Source organism: Gallus gallus, chromosome Z (assembly GCF_016699485.2).
Source record: "Gallus gallus isolate bGalGal1 chromosome Z, bGalGal1.mat.broiler.GRCg7b, whole genome shotgun sequence".
Lineage (NCBI taxonomy): Eukaryota > Metazoa > Chordata > Aves > Galliformes > Phasianidae > Gallus > Gallus gallus.
In genome coordinates this window covers 20,887,953-20,908,038 of record NC_052572.1, presented here as the reverse complement: position 1 = coordinate 20,908,038, position 20,086 = coordinate 20,887,953, and the positions used below count along the sequence as shown (strand labels likewise).

Here is a 20,086-nt window from a genome sequence, read left to right as displayed (position 1 = left end):
TTCAACTTTGGTCAGATATTTTTTCTTTCAAAGAGCCACTTTTGGAAGAGTAATTTGGGATGATTTTGTGCATGAAGTTGCCTGTCACTCTCTTTTAGAAAACTAGCCACTAGCATTCATATGAGACCTATAAATACATGGAACCAAGTGCCACATTCTGTAAGCTGCATGACATTACCATCCTGTATTCACACTCATTGCAAGTTTCTTAACAATTAACAAGAACCAATACTGTCTCATCAGGTATGTTCACACTGCGTTCTGGTTAAGATGATATATATTTATTTGGACAAATATACTTTGAACTACTTCATCACAGAATGAACTTGTTTTAAAATAGTGCTTTACTTACTCTGGTCTATGTGACCCAATGCACTCAAATCTGTCAGTTCAGGTCGGGTCACACGCTTCTTCACTGCCTGTTCTTGTGTCTGTACAGGTCTTTTCCTCTCTGATTTTGAGTTCAGCTCTGGGTTTTCCTTTATCCATAAAAAGAAATGAATCTCAGTGCTTTATGCTGCTTTAAATGGTCTCTAGCAAAACTGAGCTCACCTTCCTGTTTCTTGAGTGTGTGACACACATCAACCCCTCTGTTACCATAATGAAAAATCTGCTGTAGGTATAGTATAGCTTTTGCACTTGCATTGTGTTCTATATTTATAAAAGTCAGCAGATGCAGACACAGAGGCAGTAACTATAGAATCATATCATCATTAAGGTTGGAAAAGACCTCCAAGATCATCCAGTCCAGTGCCACAGAGAAGAAGGAATGCACTTGCTGGAATAGCTTGCAGATGAAGGCTTTGAATACAAAGCTGCTTTCCTGTTGCATGAAGCTCTGAGACAGTATTTCTGTATGACTAACTCAAAATGAATATTGGAAATAAATTGATAATACATGTGAGGTGCAGCACTGTGTCTGTTTAATTTATAAATGCACTGAAGCAGGCTCTCTGGTGTATTACTCTGCCTGGTTTGGTGCTGTCATCACAGCTGTGAGAAATACCATATACAGATAGATTTTGGACTGCATACAAACAAAGGGAAGAACAAATATTTGGAAATGAGAGACTCCAAAATTTCTGTGCAGTAGAAGTAGAGTTAGAATTTCTTCCCCTTGAGGTTCTGTAGGTGCTTCCCATTCTACATCAGGTCTGTTAGGAAAATGGCTTCTCATTGTTCCTCAGTTTCCAGTTAGGGATTGGAACCATAAGGTTTGAGATAGTTTGTAAATTGCTTGTCAAGTTTTACTGAGAATTTTGAGAAACAATCAGTCCTTGGCAACACCAGGCAAGTTCTAAAATGAATAGAACTACCTGTCGGAGTATGAAGTGGCTCTTATACCCATGCTTCTTACAGTTCCCCTCAGAACTGCCTTCAGATTGCTGTGCCAGCTGGGAGCTTCTGAAGAGGAGGCTAAGGAAGGTTGCCAGTAGGTGCTCTGATGGTTCCTCTGTGATTCGAAAGGATATGGCTGAAGTTGCAGCTGGAACAGTCATGTCTAAAGTAAAGCAGAGCCTTTTTCTGGTGTTCCCATGACGTGAGCCTGGAAGATACAGTTTGAGTAAACTGAATGTTGGTGCTGAATCTTTTTCAGGAAGTCTTTGCGCTTTTTTTATGAGTTGATTTTTTGAGGTGATAAAGCATTCCACAGGGATGCTTGGATTTTCCAGGGGATGCCTGAGATATCTGGATATGTGCAGACCAATGGACTCATGGAGCTGCTGCATATTTGGTATGGAGCAAATGACCATGTTTAGTCAGATCTAGGCAGCCTGTATTACTCAATAAAGTCCTATGATAAATAACAGGAGGCATGCAGGCAAATCCCAGGCTGGTCATGGTGTTGCTGTTGCAATCTCTGCTATGTACACGTAGGTTAGTAGGCTAAAAATTAATCTCTCACCCTGTGGGGCAATCAAGAAGGTTTTAAGATATAGTGGAGGATTATAGCTTGTAATCCTTTTCAAAGTTTAGGAGAATAATTTTTTTATTAATAAAGGAGAGAGAGTAGCACTTTCACCCCAGCAAGTTCTGTGGTTTTAGATTGCTGCTCAGAACAAAAAGGCAGTAAAACAGGGCTGGTATGATAATCCCATAGTACTGGCAACTTGTCATGAGCCTGCCAGCAATCAAACAACTTTCAGTGCTGACGGTGCCAAAGCACTCATAGCCAACAGCTCCTCTGGTGCTGAGAAACTCCTGGATTTCAGGCAGGTAGTACAGTTTTACTGATGTTGTTTTGCATGGTAGCAGGGGAGGTCAGCTACTACATCTCTGTCCAAGGTAAGTGTTTGATATTTAGATGTTAGGTGAAAATGGTAAAACTTTTCAGACTGTGGCTCATGCAGACATTATCAAGAATAAGTGAAGGTTTTTTTCTCTTTATTAGCTAGGTCTGAGGATGCATGCTTGTATCAGAAGATAAAGCATCAATATGACTACAGATTTTACTTCAAAATCAAGCAGTGCCAAGGCATGTGTGCACGAAAAAGGCAAGTCAAATGGCCATAACTGAACTTTATAACACTACAGGAGAGTTAGCTCTTGCATTTATGTGATAGCCATTTTGAGTCAAGCTGGCAGGAATAGAGAGAGAAATTCTATTACTAATCTGTTTTCACATGCATTTTCAATTTGCTGATTGAAACAGCAGTATTTTTATTGTTGCTGGATTTAATCTCAGTTAACAGATTCCTGGTGGTCAAGGAATTATAGATGCTTCAGGATTATTTGCAAACCCAGGTAGTAAAAAGAAACTGAGGAATATTTGAAGCTGCTGTTTTGCTGAGTAGCTGATGACCTGTGGAGCAGGGTATTATAAAGGAGAGAGTCTAGTAATTTCAATTACAAGCATTGCTACTACTGAAGGTTGTCCTGTGTTAATTAGAAATCACAGAATTGTGATAGAATAAATAACAGTTTCTCTTTTCTCTATCTCAGGGAATCTTGGGCCAATGTCAGTAAAATGACATTCCCCTCTTTGCCTATTTATAATCTGCACACCGGCTCCCTATTAATATGAAGCCAAAACACTGATCTGGTGTTTCTGAATTTATATTATGTTAATGAAATTTGTCTTATTTTAAATGTCATAGAAGCAACTGAGGTACACACTGTTTGTGCCGGAATATGCAAGCTCTAGAAAAATTGGCTTTAATCAAACTGACTGTGTACAAGTGTGGTTCACAATGGCAGTATTAGAAAGCCACAGTCAGAGTGTGTTCTTAACCCATACAATGCGAGTACCATCTATCTGTCACCTGGTACGTGATGCTGAATCAAGCAGAAGTTACATGGAAAGAAGAAGCTAAGAGTGGATGAGAAACACAGCTCACAGTGTGTAAAGATGAAAGCTTTCTTTGTCTCTATGATGAGACAATATAATGATGAGACAATATAATGTGATGAGACAAAATAAGTTGCAAAAATTTTCCTGCTTTTAAGTACTACTTCATCTCCCTTTCCCTTTGTTCTAACAGCATTTTCATAGCTGCCAATGACTATGGCCTGAGACTGGAAGGGTAAATAAGTGTGTAATTTATAAATATCCATTCTCCAATTGCATCCTAATTATTTTCCAAACATTATATTTCTTTATTTTCAAATCCAAGTTTTAGGTTATGTGATAAAACATCCACATAGAAAGATAATGGCAGAAGAGAAAACACAGATAACAGGCTGCCAGGCCCATCGCAAGAGCCAGCAGCCATCAAAGGCCATCTGCACAATCCCAGAGGAGCTCAGGAACACACAGCAGCAGGCAGGAACCCAAACAGAGAACTCCTGAGGAATGAGCACCTTGTCCACTCCCCTCTCAAAAAATGGAAAAAATGAAATGTCAGGGTGAGGACCACAGCTATGTAAGGAGTAGTCACACAGTGTGGTTTGGCTTGATAAAACTTTCCTTGTTCAGACATGGCAGACAGAAAACCAAAACTTTTCTGCATTACTTCTGGCTAAGATGATTTATAAAAGTGGAATTCTGTAATATTAGCTTAAACTGAAGGGGGAGGTTTTTTTTAATTCATAGCAGTGAGAATTAGTCAAATGTGTATTTTCAGCAGCTGTCAAGTATAAAGGTGCCTCCCTTGCAAGAAGTGGTCAGTTAGAATACAGTTTTTGGGCCTGGATTCATCTGACCTGTACTAAATACCTGGATGTTCCACTTAAATGCAGTACTCAGTGCTTGTACAAACTTTGAACAACTGGCTCTAGTCATGTAGTCAGGAAGAAATATATCACATTAGTTTGGATGGAATTTAACTTCTGCCAATCTGATCTTGCATGTTCTTTTGATCCGTGGCTTCTAGTTTAGACAGAAATAAAGTGTGCAGATATGTCCAGTATAAGGATGATGAAGGAACAATGTATTATTTTGTACATGAATGAAGAACAAAATTTGATCAAAATAATTTTGATTTTGTTTTTCTTTTCTCTGTAATTTGTGTGCACAGATATAATTTTAATTACTGTATCCCCTTTTTTACTTGTTTATCTTGGACCAAGATGAATACTTTAACATCTTATATTGTGTTTTAAATCATAGAATCATCAAATCACAGAATCCTTAAAGCTGGAAGGGAAGGGACCTCTGAAGGCCATCTAGTCCAGCTCCCCTGCAATGAGCAGGGATATCTACAGCTTGATCAGGTTACCCAGGGCCTAATCCAGCCTCACCTTGAAAGTCTCCAGGGACAGGTATCCACCAGATCTCTAGGCAACTTGTTCCAGTGCCTCACCACCCTCATTGTAAAAGACTTTTTCCTTATATCTAACCTAGATCTACCCTCTTTGAGCTTGAAACCATTTCCTCTTATCCTATCACCACAGACTCTGATAAAGAGTCTGTAGCTCCCCTGTAGATACTGAGAGACCCCTCTCAGCTCACCTCACATCCTTCTCTTCTCTGGGATAAACAGCCCCAGCTCTCTCAGTCTGTCCTTGTAGGAGAGATGTTCCATTCCATGGATCATATTTGTGACTTCCTCTGGATGTGCTCCAACAGGTCCATGTCTCTCTTGTACTGAGGACTCCATATCTGGATGTATTACTCCAGGTGAGGCCTTGCCAGTAGAGGAACAGGATCATCCCCCTTGCCCTGCTGGCCATGCCTCTTTTGATGCAGCCCAGGGTCCAGTTCACTTTCTAGGCTGTAAGGGCACATTGCTGGCTCACATTCAACTTCCCTTACACCAGTAATCCCAGATCTTTTTTGACAGGGCTGCACTCAGTCCTTTCCAAGTCCAGCTTGTATCGGTAGTGACAGTTGCCTTGAACCCAGGTGCAAGGTCTTGCATTTGGCTCTGTTGAGCCTCATGAGGTTTACCTGGGCCCACTGCTCAAGCCTGTCTAGGTCCGTCTGGACAGCATCCCATCCCTCTGGTATGTCAACCTCACTCCACAGCTTGGTGTCATCAGCAGACTTGCTGAACTGCACCTGACCCCGCAGTCAATGTCACTGATGGAGATCTTAATGAGTATTGGCCCCAGCACTGACCTCTGTGGAACACCACTTGTCACTGATTTCCATCCAGACATTCCAGCCATTGACCACCACCACTCACTGGACTCCATCCTACAGCCAGTTCTTTGTCTATTGAACAGTCCACCCATCAAATCCATATCTTTCTAACTTGGAGAGAAGGATGTTGTGAGGTACTGTGTCAAAGGCCTTACTGAAGTCAAGGTAGATGACATCTCTTGTCCATTGATGCAGTGACACCATCAGAGAAGGGCACTAGGTTGGTCAAGCAGCATTTGTCCTTGGTGAAGCCTTGTTGGCTCTCCCGTATTTGCTCACTGTCTTCCATGTGTGCCTTAGCATAGCTTCCAGGAGTATCTGTTTCTTCCTTGGCACAGAGGTGAGACCGACAGGTTGATAGTTCCTGGGGTCATCCTTTTTACCCTTTTCAAAAGTGTGTGTGATGCTACCCTTTTTCCAGTCACCAGGGACTTCACCTGATTGATATATCAAGATACATTTTAGAAATGAGCATCTATACATTATCTATCTACTACGTACTTTAGATCTATTCTTCATAAAGTAAACCAGTAGTGTTGCTGATGTTCCAACATGTGGAAAGCTTCTACTTAAGCAGCATTTATAGAAACACAGCTTTCTAATTCAGAACTAGACACCTGGATTTTTTCGTATTCTATTTGCTATGGTTCCCTCCTATGCCTTGAGGAAAGGAAGCAGAACAATGTCAAACAGAGACATGTAAATTGTGAGGAACATTAGAAAATGAAAGAGGAGTCCAGCACAATCCTATTAGCCAGATGTTTACTTCCATGCTATGTAGTGACATCTGCAGATTGAACACAGTCCTATTATTAGAGCCAATTACCAAAGCATGCAAAATCAAGAGATGAAGAATCATTTCTTAATGAGGGATGCTGTGTACAAGTTTCTTGTACCATAAGAACTGGAAAACTAACCCCATAAACCAGGGGCTTAAGGCACCCAAGTAAAACATATTAGTTTTATTTGTCTGTCTGTTTGTTTGTTTTGTTTGATGTAAAGATGAAGCTTAAAATACACCAATAATGAATGAATGACTTCTCATTTTTGAGATGTAATAAACATGTGTTACATTTATTTAGCTCATTACTGGAGAAGCAAAGCCAGAACCTAAAATAGCCAAGAATCCACCTACACTACAAATGACCTTACAGATCTCCTATATATTCCACACTATCTGAATTAATGAAATTATAGAGATTTCTCTTTTCTTCTTCAAACATCTTTGACCCATCCCTTGCCTCTCTTTCCTCTGTCTAGATTATCCTAAACCAAACTAATGAATAGAAAGTAACTTGAACAACTAAATTCCACTGATACTAAAAATAATATGCACTCTGTAGTGGGACTGCAAACAGCGCGTGGTTCATCCTCCATCCTAGCCTCACACAAATGAAATATGTTCTTCACTTTAGTGTTGTATTTTTGATCATATATAAACATTCTAACAATATTAGGCTTTGACTAATAGAGAAAGTAGTACTTTGTAACTGGTGGTGAGATTATAATTCTTGTAATTAAACTGCTTTTGAAGCTCTGTAAAGTGCAGTAAAATTAAGATGCTATTTTTGGAATTAGCTGCTCTTTCAGTGCTTATAAGCAATCCAAACTGTAAAGTGCCTGAGGAAGAAAGAAATTCTCACTTCATTTGATATTTTCGCCTGAAGTCCTGTTCCAGACCATGTTTCATGTTTTGAGAGTTGGCAATCTTCACTTTTGGAATAGGTCTACCCTTCTGACCTTACATTAGCACAGAATACTGCAGTCATGTGACCAAACTTGCAAGCTTATAAAGAAGTTATGCAAGGTATTGTAAGTTCTTTAAATGAAACCTGAATTTCAGTTCTAACTTCAATAGTAAATGACTTTGCTATTTCAAAATTAAGAAAAAAAATGCTATTTTCTGATTTTATCTATCTATTTATTTATTTATTTATCAGCTTGACTGATGTTGGTTGATGAAAGATTCAACATGAGCCGGCAATATGCGCTTGCAGCCCGGAAGGCCAACTGTATCCTGGACTGCACAAAGAGAAGTGTGACCAGCAGGTTGAGGGAGGTGATTCTGCCCCTCTACTCTGCTCTTGTGAGACCCCACCTGGAGTACTGCACCCACTTCTGGGGACAAGAAGGAAATGGAGCTGTAGGAGTGGGTCCCAAGGAGGGCCACAAAGATGATCAGACGGCTGGAGCACCTCCCCTGTGACAACAGCCTGTGAGAGCTGAGACTCTTCAGCCTGGAGAAGAGAAGGCACTGTGGGGGTCATTATAGTTGTCCTCTAGTGCCTGAGGGGGCCGCCTACAGAAAAGCTGGGGAGAGACTTTTCATAAGGGCATGTAGTAATGGGATGAAAGGAAATTGTTTTAAACTGGAAGGAGGTAGAATTAGACTGTATATGACGAAGAAGTTCTTCACTGTGGAGGTAGTGAGACACTGGAGCAGGTTGCTCAGTGAGGCTGTGGATGCCCCCTCCCTTGAAGCATTCAAGACCAGGCTGGATGGGGCTTTGAGCAACCTGGTCTAGAGGAAGCTGTCCCTACCTATAGCAGGGTGTTGGAACTATATGACCTTAAATGTCCCTTCCAACCCAAACTATTCTATGATTCTATGACTCTTACTATCATTGTTGAGATTGTTAGATATTCATCTCTCTGTAGCAGGAACATTTAGGTCATGTTTAAACCAAAAATGAAATGAAACTTTAACAATTTTTTTTTTTTAATGATTATCTTCAGAGACTTTAAAAGAAGGGGAAAATTATTTAACTTTTCATTGGCTAGATTCTGTCCTTTGTAAACCACTGAAAAGAACACTCTATGACACATTTTTCTTCTAATTCTTTTTTAGAATGAGAAAGTAAAGAAGGAAGGGAAGGAGGAGTTGGACTGGAAATAGTTGTAAAATAGTAACAGATTATTTCCTACACCTTTTCTTCCGTTTGATGGGCCTGCCTGTTCCCCTTAATTCTCCTTGTGGTTTCTGTTAATTTTTCCTAAGTAGTGAGTTGGGAGCAGGAAGTTAGGAAAACCATCATGCTATATGCAGTAGAAAAAGCCTCATAAGATACTTTAAAGACCTGGAAGTTCTTTATATTATCTGAGCAAGGGGGCTAGACCAGCATGGATGCCTGACAAAGAACCAGGACATAGATTTTACACTTGTTGCCACGGTAAAATAGCCAAATGTGGATTTCTGAAGAAAAACATATGTAAAAAGGGAAAAAAACAAAAATATGGGTGCTGATTGTCTAGACTGAATTAATACAATTTTGCATTACAAATAATTACAAGCTATTTACAGATTTTCTATCCCTACTCAGGATTTTGCTTTGCTACTCCAGGCACCTATAGCTCCTTCAGTATTTCCTCACCAGCTGAGCTCCTTTCAAGTCATTTTTCTTTTGATGGTTCATTTGATTTTTTAGTATATTTTTAAAGGGATCAGTATCAATAATTAGGAAAATGTTCAGAGGAAAACCTTAAAAACATTATTTCCTTTCAGTTTTCAAGTCAGAAAAGAATATGTGTGATCCACTGCTCATTCATGTTACTTTTATCAGTAGTTTCCCTTATTTTAGCAAAAAAATGAGGGATTAAATAATAGTTAGATGGACATTTTTAATGCATTTTTAGTGTGCAAGATTATTCTTCATGGTCAGTCATGCTGTGAGAAATATCCATACTGGATATACTCTCTAGTGAAGTGAAATAGCTTAGTAGTGTAAACTTGATGCCCAGAGGGACGCCCATCTCTTCTTCCTTTCAGTAACTTCTGCTGTTTTCTTTGACGGCCATGATAGCAATTACTTCAGCCAATTGAGAACAAGGAGGCATTTGTTTCCTCTGTATTAATCACTTGTGGAATTGCAGCTTCAGGGTATGTTCATCGAACTGAGCCACACAGGTTACATTCTTCAGTTCCTGACTATACTCATTACACAGGAAATGAAAAGAGGTTTGAAGAGGCTGAGAATATCTTTTTGTGTAATGGTAAGAAGAAACCTCCAGTGACAACACATTTGGACAAAAACTAATAAGATTGTAGAATGATCCTAAACATTTGTGACAGAATGTTGTTTTTCTTTACATTCGTTTACTTCACTTTTAAGGGTAACTTTCATAATCCAGCAGTTAAACTATTCCATCATCCTTCATTTTTAACACCTGCAACATGGTTTCCATGGTATGATTAACGTTTCTCTTTCTGATGGCACAAAACAGATCTAAATTCCTTACTATCACTTATCTGTATGAAGAAAATTAATGTGATTTTCCAAAAAAAATTTATGTGTAATACAAACTTTGTACAGGATTTTTCTACAAAGAAGAAAATTTGTCATTTGCTTAGGGAGTCAAATCTAACCTTGAAGCTTCAAATAGAAGTGACAAATTAAATACTTTCAATTATGAAAAATGTCAGTTCAGTACTATCATGGAAAGTGCCTTATTCCAGAATATGCTGAAGTATGAAATAAATCCTGAGCAAAGAAGCTTCCTAAATTGTATGTACTCTCACAAATGTCAACAGAAGTTTGCCACTATGTGCAGTCTGAAAGAATTGTTTTTCTCTGTATCTAAACTGTAACAACAACATATATGCAGAAAAAGTAATGTCTTATATGCATCAAATCATTCATCTGTAAATGGATATGAAAAGCTTAATTTTTAGGGAACATTTTCCGAATTGTGGTCCATTAAGAACTCAGTTTTGGAGAGTGAACTCCTTTCATCCCAGAGCCTGTCAAAAATAAAAAAGAAAACAAGGAAGGTATGAAATGTCAAGTAAGTAAACCATTGCAGGAGAAGAAACTAACTCACTTAAAAATGTATCCATGCAGGGAAACCACGATTCATCTGTGAAGACGAGGAAAAGTTAATTCGTAATATCTTAGAATCATAGAATAATAAATTGTTTGAGTTGGAAGGGACCCTGAAAGTTAATCTAGTCCAACTCCCCTGCAATGAACAGGAACTGCTACAGCTACATCAGGTTGCTCAGAGGCTTGTCCAGCCTGACGTTGAGTGTCTTCAAGGATGGGGCTTCTACAACCTCTCTGGGCAACCCACTCCAGTGACTCACCACCCTTATTGTAAAAAACCTCTTCCTTATATCCAACCTAAATCTCCCCTCATTTAGTTTGAAACCATTTCCCCTTGTTTTATGACAACACAACCTGCTAAAGAGTCTGTCCCTCTCTTTCTTACAGCTCTCCTTTAGACATTGGAAGGCCACTTTCAGTTCTTCCTGAAGCCTTCTCTTCTCCTGGCTGAAGAGCCCCAATTCTCTCAGCCTGTCATCATAGGAGAGGTGTTCGATTCCACAGATCATTTTTGTGGCCCTCCTCTGGGTGTGCTCCAACAGGTCCATGTTTCTCCTGTACCGAGGACACCACATTTGGATGCTGTTCTCCAGGTGAGGCTTCACAAGCCCAGAGTACAGGAACAGGATCACCTCCTCTGACCTGCTGGCCATGCAGGTTGCCCAACTTCTGAAGCCTTGGAATTACATTTTTTTTTAAGACTTTTTCTTTTTCTTCTCGTTTTTTTTTCTGCATGAAAGTGGCATTGTGTAGCACTAAGTCAACTTGAATTAAAAAAACAATAAATGTTACCACAAGGACACATCTGGAGAAAAAATGTTCCAGGTTATCACTTATCAGCCTTTACTCTGAGACCAGACTCTTCTATCTGCAATTTTGGCTTCATTTTCCCAGCTTTTTGGCCAAACCAAGAGCTGCAGAAGACAGCCTTTCATACTTCATGCTCAGCCTGATTCACCCTCTGAGTCTGGAACATACAGAATAGGGCAGAGGTCATTCAAGAAAAATTGTTTTGTGATCATTAAAATATGCAACATGACATCATGGACAGATGAGAGGAGTGAGGGAGTGTTGCAGACGAACAGGGAGTGTCCCGCGATTCATGCTCTCCCTGCTGAAATGCTGTATTTCCCTCAGTTTTAGGAATTGCCACATTCACAGGAAAGGAATGCAGTGGTATTTGGTCACTCAGACTGGAATCAACATTTGCACAAAAAAATGTTAGACATGTAAGTAAATAGCTATTTACCGAACCTCAATGTTAACTCCACAGTTACAAGACTACACTGAAAATTATGCTTAGATGAACACCAAAGGATTTTTTTCTCTTCCATACAGTGAAGGGGAGGTCAGGAATGTCTCACTTCGCTAAGACTAAAGTTTAATCATCTTGCAAAAGAAATCTTGGACAATATATGTAAAACCGAACTTCTCCCAGGGTTTTGTACAGCCTCCTCCTTACTGAAACAAGCACTCAGAATTCAGTGTTAGACATCACACCTCTGCCGGTAGATTGTTCACAACCCCTGCCTCCTTCTTTATGAGTTAGAAGTACCCTTGGGCAAGGCTTAGGATCCAAAAAGGGAGCAGAAATGTTTAATGGCTGCCTTACTCCTGAAATGTGTGCAAACCAGTCATGTCAGTCTGGTGGTGCAGGGTCAGAGCTCAAGTGCTTATGTATTTGCTTTATGCACTGAAACATTTTTTCTTATCAATGAACTGAAAATTCCATGCTTATGCAAAAACAGGCACAAAGCATTTCTACTTCCTAACTAGACAGGATGGTGGCTGGGTAGCTTCATGGATAATGATTGTTTTGCAGTATTACTACCCCTGGCTTTGAAGAGTGTCTTTGTAAAAGATTGGAGTCCTTTTAGTTCCCTTCCCTGTTAGATTTGACCTAGCCATATGTTGAATCAATGTCGCGTAAGCAGGTTGTTATTACACTTCAGTGCTTAACTTTAAGAAACATAATACTTTAAGGTGATTCCTTGGTTCTAAATTCACTCGAACCTCTGGTCCATCATACAGAAGCTATCTTCTTGAGTAATCAAGTTATTGGCAGAAATAGGCTGCTGTCCTCTGTGTGAATCTTGGACATTTTTGCAATGGCTTGCACAGTTCTTATTGTTAGCAAGGGAACGGAGAAGTCAAAGATGATAAATGTTTTCTTTAAGACCATGATTTTTTAAGACTTGTGGTTTTTCTCTAACCTTTTTCTGAGAAGCAGCTAGATCATTTTTACTGGCACACTACCCAGGGCCTGCTTGCCTGCAGATGCGCTCCTCCCAGATCTCAGATTGCATTACTGTCTTGCAAAAAGCTGTAAAACAAATTGGCAAGGTGCGGATGTCTTTTTCCCCGACAGATAGAGCCACTAAATGCAAAACAGTCTTTAATTACTACCACTAGCTCATGTCCCAAGGAAGTGCTACAGAGGAAAATTCCTGATCTTGCTCCTTAATACACTGTGAGAAGGCACTTCTGGTTTTAAAATAGTTAAACAGTGCAAAGTTAAGAAATGCCAGGATTTAAAGTTGCTTCTGGTACTGAGACTGAATTCTCATATCCTACTGCTGAGCAAAGTTTATCATTTGAGGCTCGATGATGTGCTAAATGCAACAGTATGGTTTTTCATTCAGTGCTGGCCCACGTCCTGCTGGCTCAGCCTTGGGGTGGAATTTTCGTGTGCCTGCCTGCGAAATGCCATGTAAACAAATGCTATGGGGAGAATTTCCAAGAGTATGTAATGGCCAGATATACAAGGGGATGTTGTGTCGGTGTAATGGGATATCTCCCTTTAGTGGTATAAGACTTCACCATCTACTTAAGGTATTCCGTAGCTCTGTGTTTGGGAAAAAAATAAAAATAAAAATCATAGGTAAGATACAGATTCTAATCTCAAAGGCAGACCAGGGCACTGAACCCTGGTGTCCCACATCTTGGTCGAATGTTTTAATGCTGAAATTTCCTTTGTGCCTTGTTTGGACTTACATGTGGTCTTAGTACATATACCTACAAATGAGAAAGACTGAACATCTCTGTTCTGAGAATAAGAAATAACTTGGACCCTGTCTCTGCCTAATGCATCTGAGGTAGTATGCATACAGGTATATAACTAAACCTGAATGTACTTCCTTGTTAACTTTGCTGACCAGCTGGTTAAATGAGGAGGTGGGGGTTATTAGGGATTAGGTTTTGACAGGCATGGGAATTGATGCAAGCCTTGATCTTCCTTCTGAGCCTAAGGTATTGACTTCCTCTGCACTGATAGCAGCCATAAAACACTTTTGTTTGTTTGCCTGAAAGCCATGTTTATTCTCTCTTCCTGGGCTTATGCTAATTAAATGTGATCATGAAAGAGAAAAATATTCTATTTCACTGTGTTGGAGAGATGAACGCTCATGAAAAACATGCTACATTCAAATAATGCCAGAAACTGTTTAGGCAGGGATAAATCTTGACGATGGCATTGTTTTGCATGGCTTCTTACGAGCCAGAATATAGTAGCAGAGCATTTTTCTTTCATTTCAGTTTTTATTTTTATTTTTTTAAATTATGACCTTCCAAGTCTCTCCCAGCTTCTCTCCCCTCTGAAATAATCTGTGCACTTTGTAAGCTTGGAAAGGAACAATAAGATGTGATGTGTGTTTACACAAAAACAATTCATTTAATAGCTAGAGGGAATAGCTGTGTAAAAGTAGCATGATTTATAAAGCCCAGGGTCAGCTTCAGAGTTTCTGAGGCCTTAAGCAATGGATGATTACAGTGCACCAAGTGGGACCAGAGATAGCAGACTTCGCACCTGCAGTTGCTTTTTCAACCTTTGTACTCTGTGCAATTGATTGCTCAGAGGCCCTCGAGGCTGTTCAAGATGATACGGTCTGAGCTGGTAAAATGAAAAGTCTAAACATCAGGGGAAAAACAACAAAGCAAAGAAAAAAATGTCAATACAGAGAAGGAGTGTCTGAGGGTGAATTAGCAGCAATCTCACTGTTCTGTGTTGAGTCAAAAAAACAGGGCAGCTCTCACTTCTTTTAGATCTTACTGTATAGTACCAGCAATTATGCTTCTCATTGTTGCTGTGAAGCACTTTTATCACTGTCTGTGTTGGATTCTTTCTCCAACCGATGCTTTGAAATGCAGTGTGAAAAGTGTGAAGGAAGAGTTGAGAACAAGTCCTTAGATTCATTGCTTCCAGTGAGGAAGGTAACTGTATAGTGAACGCATTAGCATTGAATGACCACCTGGAAGAATGAAGCTGTAAAGAGCCACTCCTACAAAATACCGGAGATACTACTATGGCTCTTTTGTTTCTTTTCTTACCACCTTTACATTTGAAAAGCAGTTGTTCTGAACCTCCACATTCCTAATACCCATTATGTGTCTATTTCCATAATTACTTGCATTTTATTATCTTTTCAGTGCTGCTTTTGCTATTCCATATTTCAAGAATTCTGCTGGTTTTGTACATTGATTGGTATGTGACCTTACTGAAATCTCTTGAAATCCCTTGTCCTTATCTCATAAAATGAAGTACATGAATTTAGTACACACACACTTTAAGTAATTTCCAGAAGCCAAATTAAATGCAGTGTCTGACTCCAGAACGGTACCGGGTTCTAGTCTGTTGTTGTTTACTCATATGAGCATTTTGAGCTGCATGGTAAATCCTTCTTGATTTTTTCCCCTTTCTTCCAGACTTCATCCCTTTCTTTTCCCTGTTTTTACTTTGAGGATGATGTAAATGTGACAAGATAATTTTAGGTTTCTAATGACCAGAAATGTCAGCAATAAGAAGAAGCTGATGTGGTGACTAAAACAGATGGGAGAAGTGCCACTTAATAAACAAAATATCTCACAAAAGCTAAAAATAGCAGTATTTCTTTAATTCGTTTCACACCAATGAAGTGCATAAATCTTTTAGCAGTGCTTCCCACAGAAAGAGGGAAATCATGCTCCTGCTTAGAAAAGATAAATCTTATGACAAACTCTGGACAAGAGTGTGCACAGGCTTGCTGATAAGAAAGGTGAAGGCCTTTGAAGATTGTGCATTCATTTAAATGCAGAGGCTGTGTTGTGGCTCCCCCTCTTCCCATAACTGTGGTTAAGCTTTTATAAGCTTCTGTTTATTCCAGATGTTCATACTTCTCTTCTTGAAAAGTATCCTCAAGATACTTTTGCTTGCGACGTGAAGCGGTACGTGAGAAGATCTCTGAAGGAGTTAGAGGGCTGAGCTCATGACTCTGAGCCCTGTGTGCCAGTTCAACTTACGATAAGGAAATCAGTGTTTGGAGTATTTATAAATTTGACATCTCTAATTTTACCCTCAAAAATCGAAGTGCACAAATAGAAAGGTGGAAGGAGACATTTTTGGCCTTCTGCTCCTGGAGGTTTTGCTTCTTCTGAAGTTAGTAATTCTTTATGAATAGAAAGTACAAATTAAAAGTCAAAATGAGAAGTCAAAATTAATGTCCACACTAAATTAGCAGCACAGCTTCAAGATGAATTTGGCAGACTGTGTTTTGGGGGAGGAAGGGGAGGGAGCACTGCACCTATTGCATTGCATTTATCACTTTTTGTGCTTTGACCTCAAATCAAATTAATCTCTTTAAAGCTTTCCCCTTATATTCTGCCTTGACCACGCAAATAAGTTCAAACTGCGGTGTCTGCGCTTATAAAAGAGCTCACTTATTAAGAGCACTTCTGAAAGTGCCCATTTTAGTGTCGAGTTGTGACTCGTGTCTTTCAGTGCAGTTCCGCAGCCTCCCTGCAGCCTCTGAAGGATTACTTACATGTCTCCATGCCCTGTGGCACTTTCGAAATTGCTCTTAAGTGGTCAGATGTGTCTGCCAGGTTATTCAATTAACATCTGCTTCTGCGAACTCCGAGCCCACACTGGAATGAACACATTCATGCTCCACTGACTGATGCAGCTGCCTGGGCTGGAATTTTTATCAGGAAGGACTGTTCTCTTGAACTGACAAACATGAATGCAGATCCGGGTGGATATTCTCTGTCTGCTTATTACAGTTTTGCCTCAAAGCCATCTAAATGACCATTTATTATATGTACCCTTTCCTAGCATTAGGTGATCAATACCGAGGGAGGACATATATACAAAGAAACCAAATATAATGCATTTTGTAAATGTCTGTTTCCTGTCCTCTGTTTCTCCTTATTTACATAACTTACCTCAGGCTCATACAAATGTTTTATCTTCCTCAACGATTAATTGCTGTATCTCTGCCTACAGCTGAACCAGTCTGTTGCCTGGCTCCTCTCCTCTATTAAATGTGGTAACTACATCAATTCTTTCTCCAATCCTTTAGTAATACCCTGTTCTCAGTAAGCTATCATAAATCTTTTCTATACGGTTTCCAGTTTCCTCTTCTTCCGCTTTCATAACTTGAGGATTTAAGTCATCTGGGCCTCGTGCTTTGTTGGCTTTCAGTAGTTCTAATTGCCTTCTTATCTGTTTTGTGATGCGGGTAAAGCCTTTCAACAATTCACTCCCACAAGCCTAGGAAAACACGCCTCAGTACCTAGGATGTTATCTTCTTTCCTTTTTTTGTGTACTGATGTGAAAAAATCATTCAGACCTGCATGGAATTAACCGCCTATCACTAGCTTTTTGCTTTGATCCTCCAGAATTCCTCCTGTATCGTTTCCTTTGTTTTAATAGCATGTTTTATTTTATTTATTTTTATGTTTTTACTATCAGTTCTCAGTTTTCCATTTAAGCACTGTCTTTATTTACATGTTGCATTTTTTCAGTTTTGTCCCATCTCTCTATATTAATTTCCTTCTCTAGGGTGTAAGATTTCCTGACAGCCTGCTCACCAGTTCAGCTGCTTGTACTGCAAGGTTCTGCTTTTATTCAAAATTTTAAATATTCCACTTCTGCATGTTGTTGTTTTTCCTCTTAAAGCAAACATGTAGGCAGCTTTTCCTCAAGCAGCCATGTGGGTAGCTGTAAAGTTTCACCTGTGCTAAGTTCAGCATTTTTAAATGTGCATTCAGATGCCAAGTGAATCTAAGATCTCTTTTTACTAATTGCTTAAAACTGCAAGGCTTAGACAAAAATCTTGTTGCTCTTATCACTGTCCAAACAAAAAGATACTCTGATTGCAATTTTAGAAGCTCTTCGCTACTTTCTGCAGGGTTAGCGTTAAGGGTATTTTGTTTGTTTTTATCCTTATCTTCTGGATTTTTAAATGTTACAGTGCCATACAATTAAAAAAAAAAAAAAAAAAACAACCAAACCCTGTTTTGTTGTGTGTGGCATTATTCAGTCCGGAAGAGTGAATGATTTGATTAAAATGAATTTGTTTAAAAATGAGTTTGATTAAAAATGAATTCCAGAGGAGACTGGAAAGTGCAAAATCAATCCAAATGATCAGATCAGATTTATGATTTTATGAAAATAAACTGTAGGTAAAAGCATGTGCAAAAGCTAAACTGTAAAAGCTTTAGTTACACTGGTTCTTGCCCTCTGAGATCTATCAAATGGTAAATAGCAATCTGTCACTCACAGATGAAAAAAAAAAATGATTTGATTTCCAGACACTTCCAGTAACATATATCTCCTTTCATAAGTGCTTAGCATAAACATGCATTCTGCACTTTTTCGGGATTTGCTTTTCCAGCCTCAATTGCAGATCTGGACTAGTATCCTAAAAGCCCTTATGCTCTTACCCAAGGGAGGCCTAAGTTTGTCCATGGCTGAGCTGTCCTTTTAGCACCACTGACATGGCATCTCAGATGTTTAACCTTCTTGTCCATTTATGTAGATCCCGAAGACACTGTGGGAACGACCATGACCTATGTGCTTGATTGAGTAAGGATGAAGTGGCCTTGGCAAGCAGGCTGTTCTTACAGAGTCAACCTGCACACAGTATATGCAACTTTCATTAGACATCTTTCTATATTCACTGATGTACTGCAGATTTGGTTTGTTGCACCAGTGATCTGGCATAGTGTTCTAGCACTTTGTAACACTTCCTCAAAGTCAGTGGCATGGACATGATGCAGAGGCCTCTTCTTGAAGGATATGATACTGCAATGCCTATCCTGCTGTATTAATGCAGTATTACTGCTCGCTGAGGAGAAGGGAGAGGCATAGCATAACCAAGAATAGAATCACAGAATCACCAAGTCTGGAAAAGACCTCAGAGATTGTCCAGTCCCAACATCCACCTATCACCAATATTTCCCACTAAACCATGTCCCTCAGTACAACATCTAAATGTTTTTGAACACCTCCAGGGTTGGTGACTCCACCACCTTCCTAGACAGCCCTTTCCAGTGCCTGACTGCTTTTTCAGAGAAGTATTTTCTAATATCCAACCTGAATGTCCCCTGGCACAACCTGAGGCCCTTCCTTCTAGTTCTCTCACTAGTCACATGAGAGAAAAGGCTGAACTCCACCTCACCACAACCTCCCTTCAGGTAGGGAGGTATAGATAGAGAGCAATAAGGTCACCCCTGAGCCTCCTCTTCACCAGACTAAAAAATCCCAGTTCCCTCAGCTGCTCCTCATACAGCCTGTGCTCCAAATCCCTCATCAGCTTTGTTGCCCTTCTCTGAACACACTCTAGGGCTTTGATGTCCTCCTTGTAATGAGGGGCCCAAAACTGAACGCAGTACTTGAGGTGCAGCCTCACCAGTGCTGCAGACAGAGGGATGATCATTTCCTTGCTCCTGCTGGCCACACTATTTCTGACACAAGCCAGGGTGCCATCGGCCTTCTTGGCTACCTGGGCACACTGTTGGCTCATGTTCAGTCAAGCATCAACGAATACCTTCAGGTCCCCTTCCTCTACACAGTCTTCCAGCCACTCTGCCCAAAGCCAGCAGCATTGCCCGGGGTTGTTGTGGCCAAAGTGCAGGACTTGACACTTGGTCTAGTTGAACTTCATCCTACTGGCCTAAGACCAGCTATCCAGCTTGTGCAGATTGCTCTGTAGGGCCTTCCTACTCCCAGGAAGATTGCTGCTTCCTGCCAACTTGGCATAATCTGCAAACTTACTGAGGGTGCACCCAATGCCCTCATCCAGGTCATCAGTAAAGTCATTGAACAGGACAAGCGCCACTACTGACCCCTGGGGAACACCATACATGACCGGTTGCCAGCTGGATTTAACTCCATTCACCACCACTTTCTATGTCCGGCCATTCAGCCAGTTCTTTACCCTGCAAAGAACGTATCTGTCCAAGCCATGAGCTACCAGCCTCTCTAGGAGAATACTGTGGGAGACAGTGTTGAAAGCTTTGGTGAAGTCTAGGTAGACTACATCAACAGCCATTCCCTCATCTACCAGGTGATCACAGAAGGAGATTAGGTTGGTCAAGCAGGACCTGTCCTTACAAAGTTATGCTAGTTGTCCTGAACATGCCATGTGATCACGCTGCATGACACAGTTTGAGCAAGGTCCCAAGAGCCACACTGGCATGTAGACTGGTGTGGAAGGCCCCACTAAGATTAGAGACTTTGCTGGAAAAAGTCCTAAAATGAAGTGTTGAGGAACAACTTCTCCAAGATAGAGAACAGTATATTACTGCCCTTCTCCTGAACTTGATTTGCATCAGGAGGGCTGGAGGAAGTGTCAGTACTCAGCCTATGATTATGAAAAACATCATTCCTGTGGGTCAAGAAAAATCCCTCATCACCCACTGGGGAGTGGGGGAAAAGTGCTACAGCACTGTTTTCCCTGCAATTTTGTGTGAGCACAGGAAGATC

General features: G+C 40.2%; 1 long non-coding RNA gene across 1 annotated transcript in view; it reads left to right on the top strand.

Annotated features, from left to right (window-relative positions):
• The first annotated feature begins 2,165 nt into the window (after nucleotides 1-2,165).
• Nucleotides 2,166-20,086, top strand: part of LOC124417502 — a 36,114-nt gene continuing 18,193 nt past the window's right edge. Inside the window, exon 1 of the long non-coding RNA XR_006932388.1 lies at nucleotides 2,166-2,286. This is a non-coding gene — a long non-coding RNA (uncharacterized LOC124417502). The remainder of the gene's footprint in view (nucleotides 2,287-20,086) is intronic.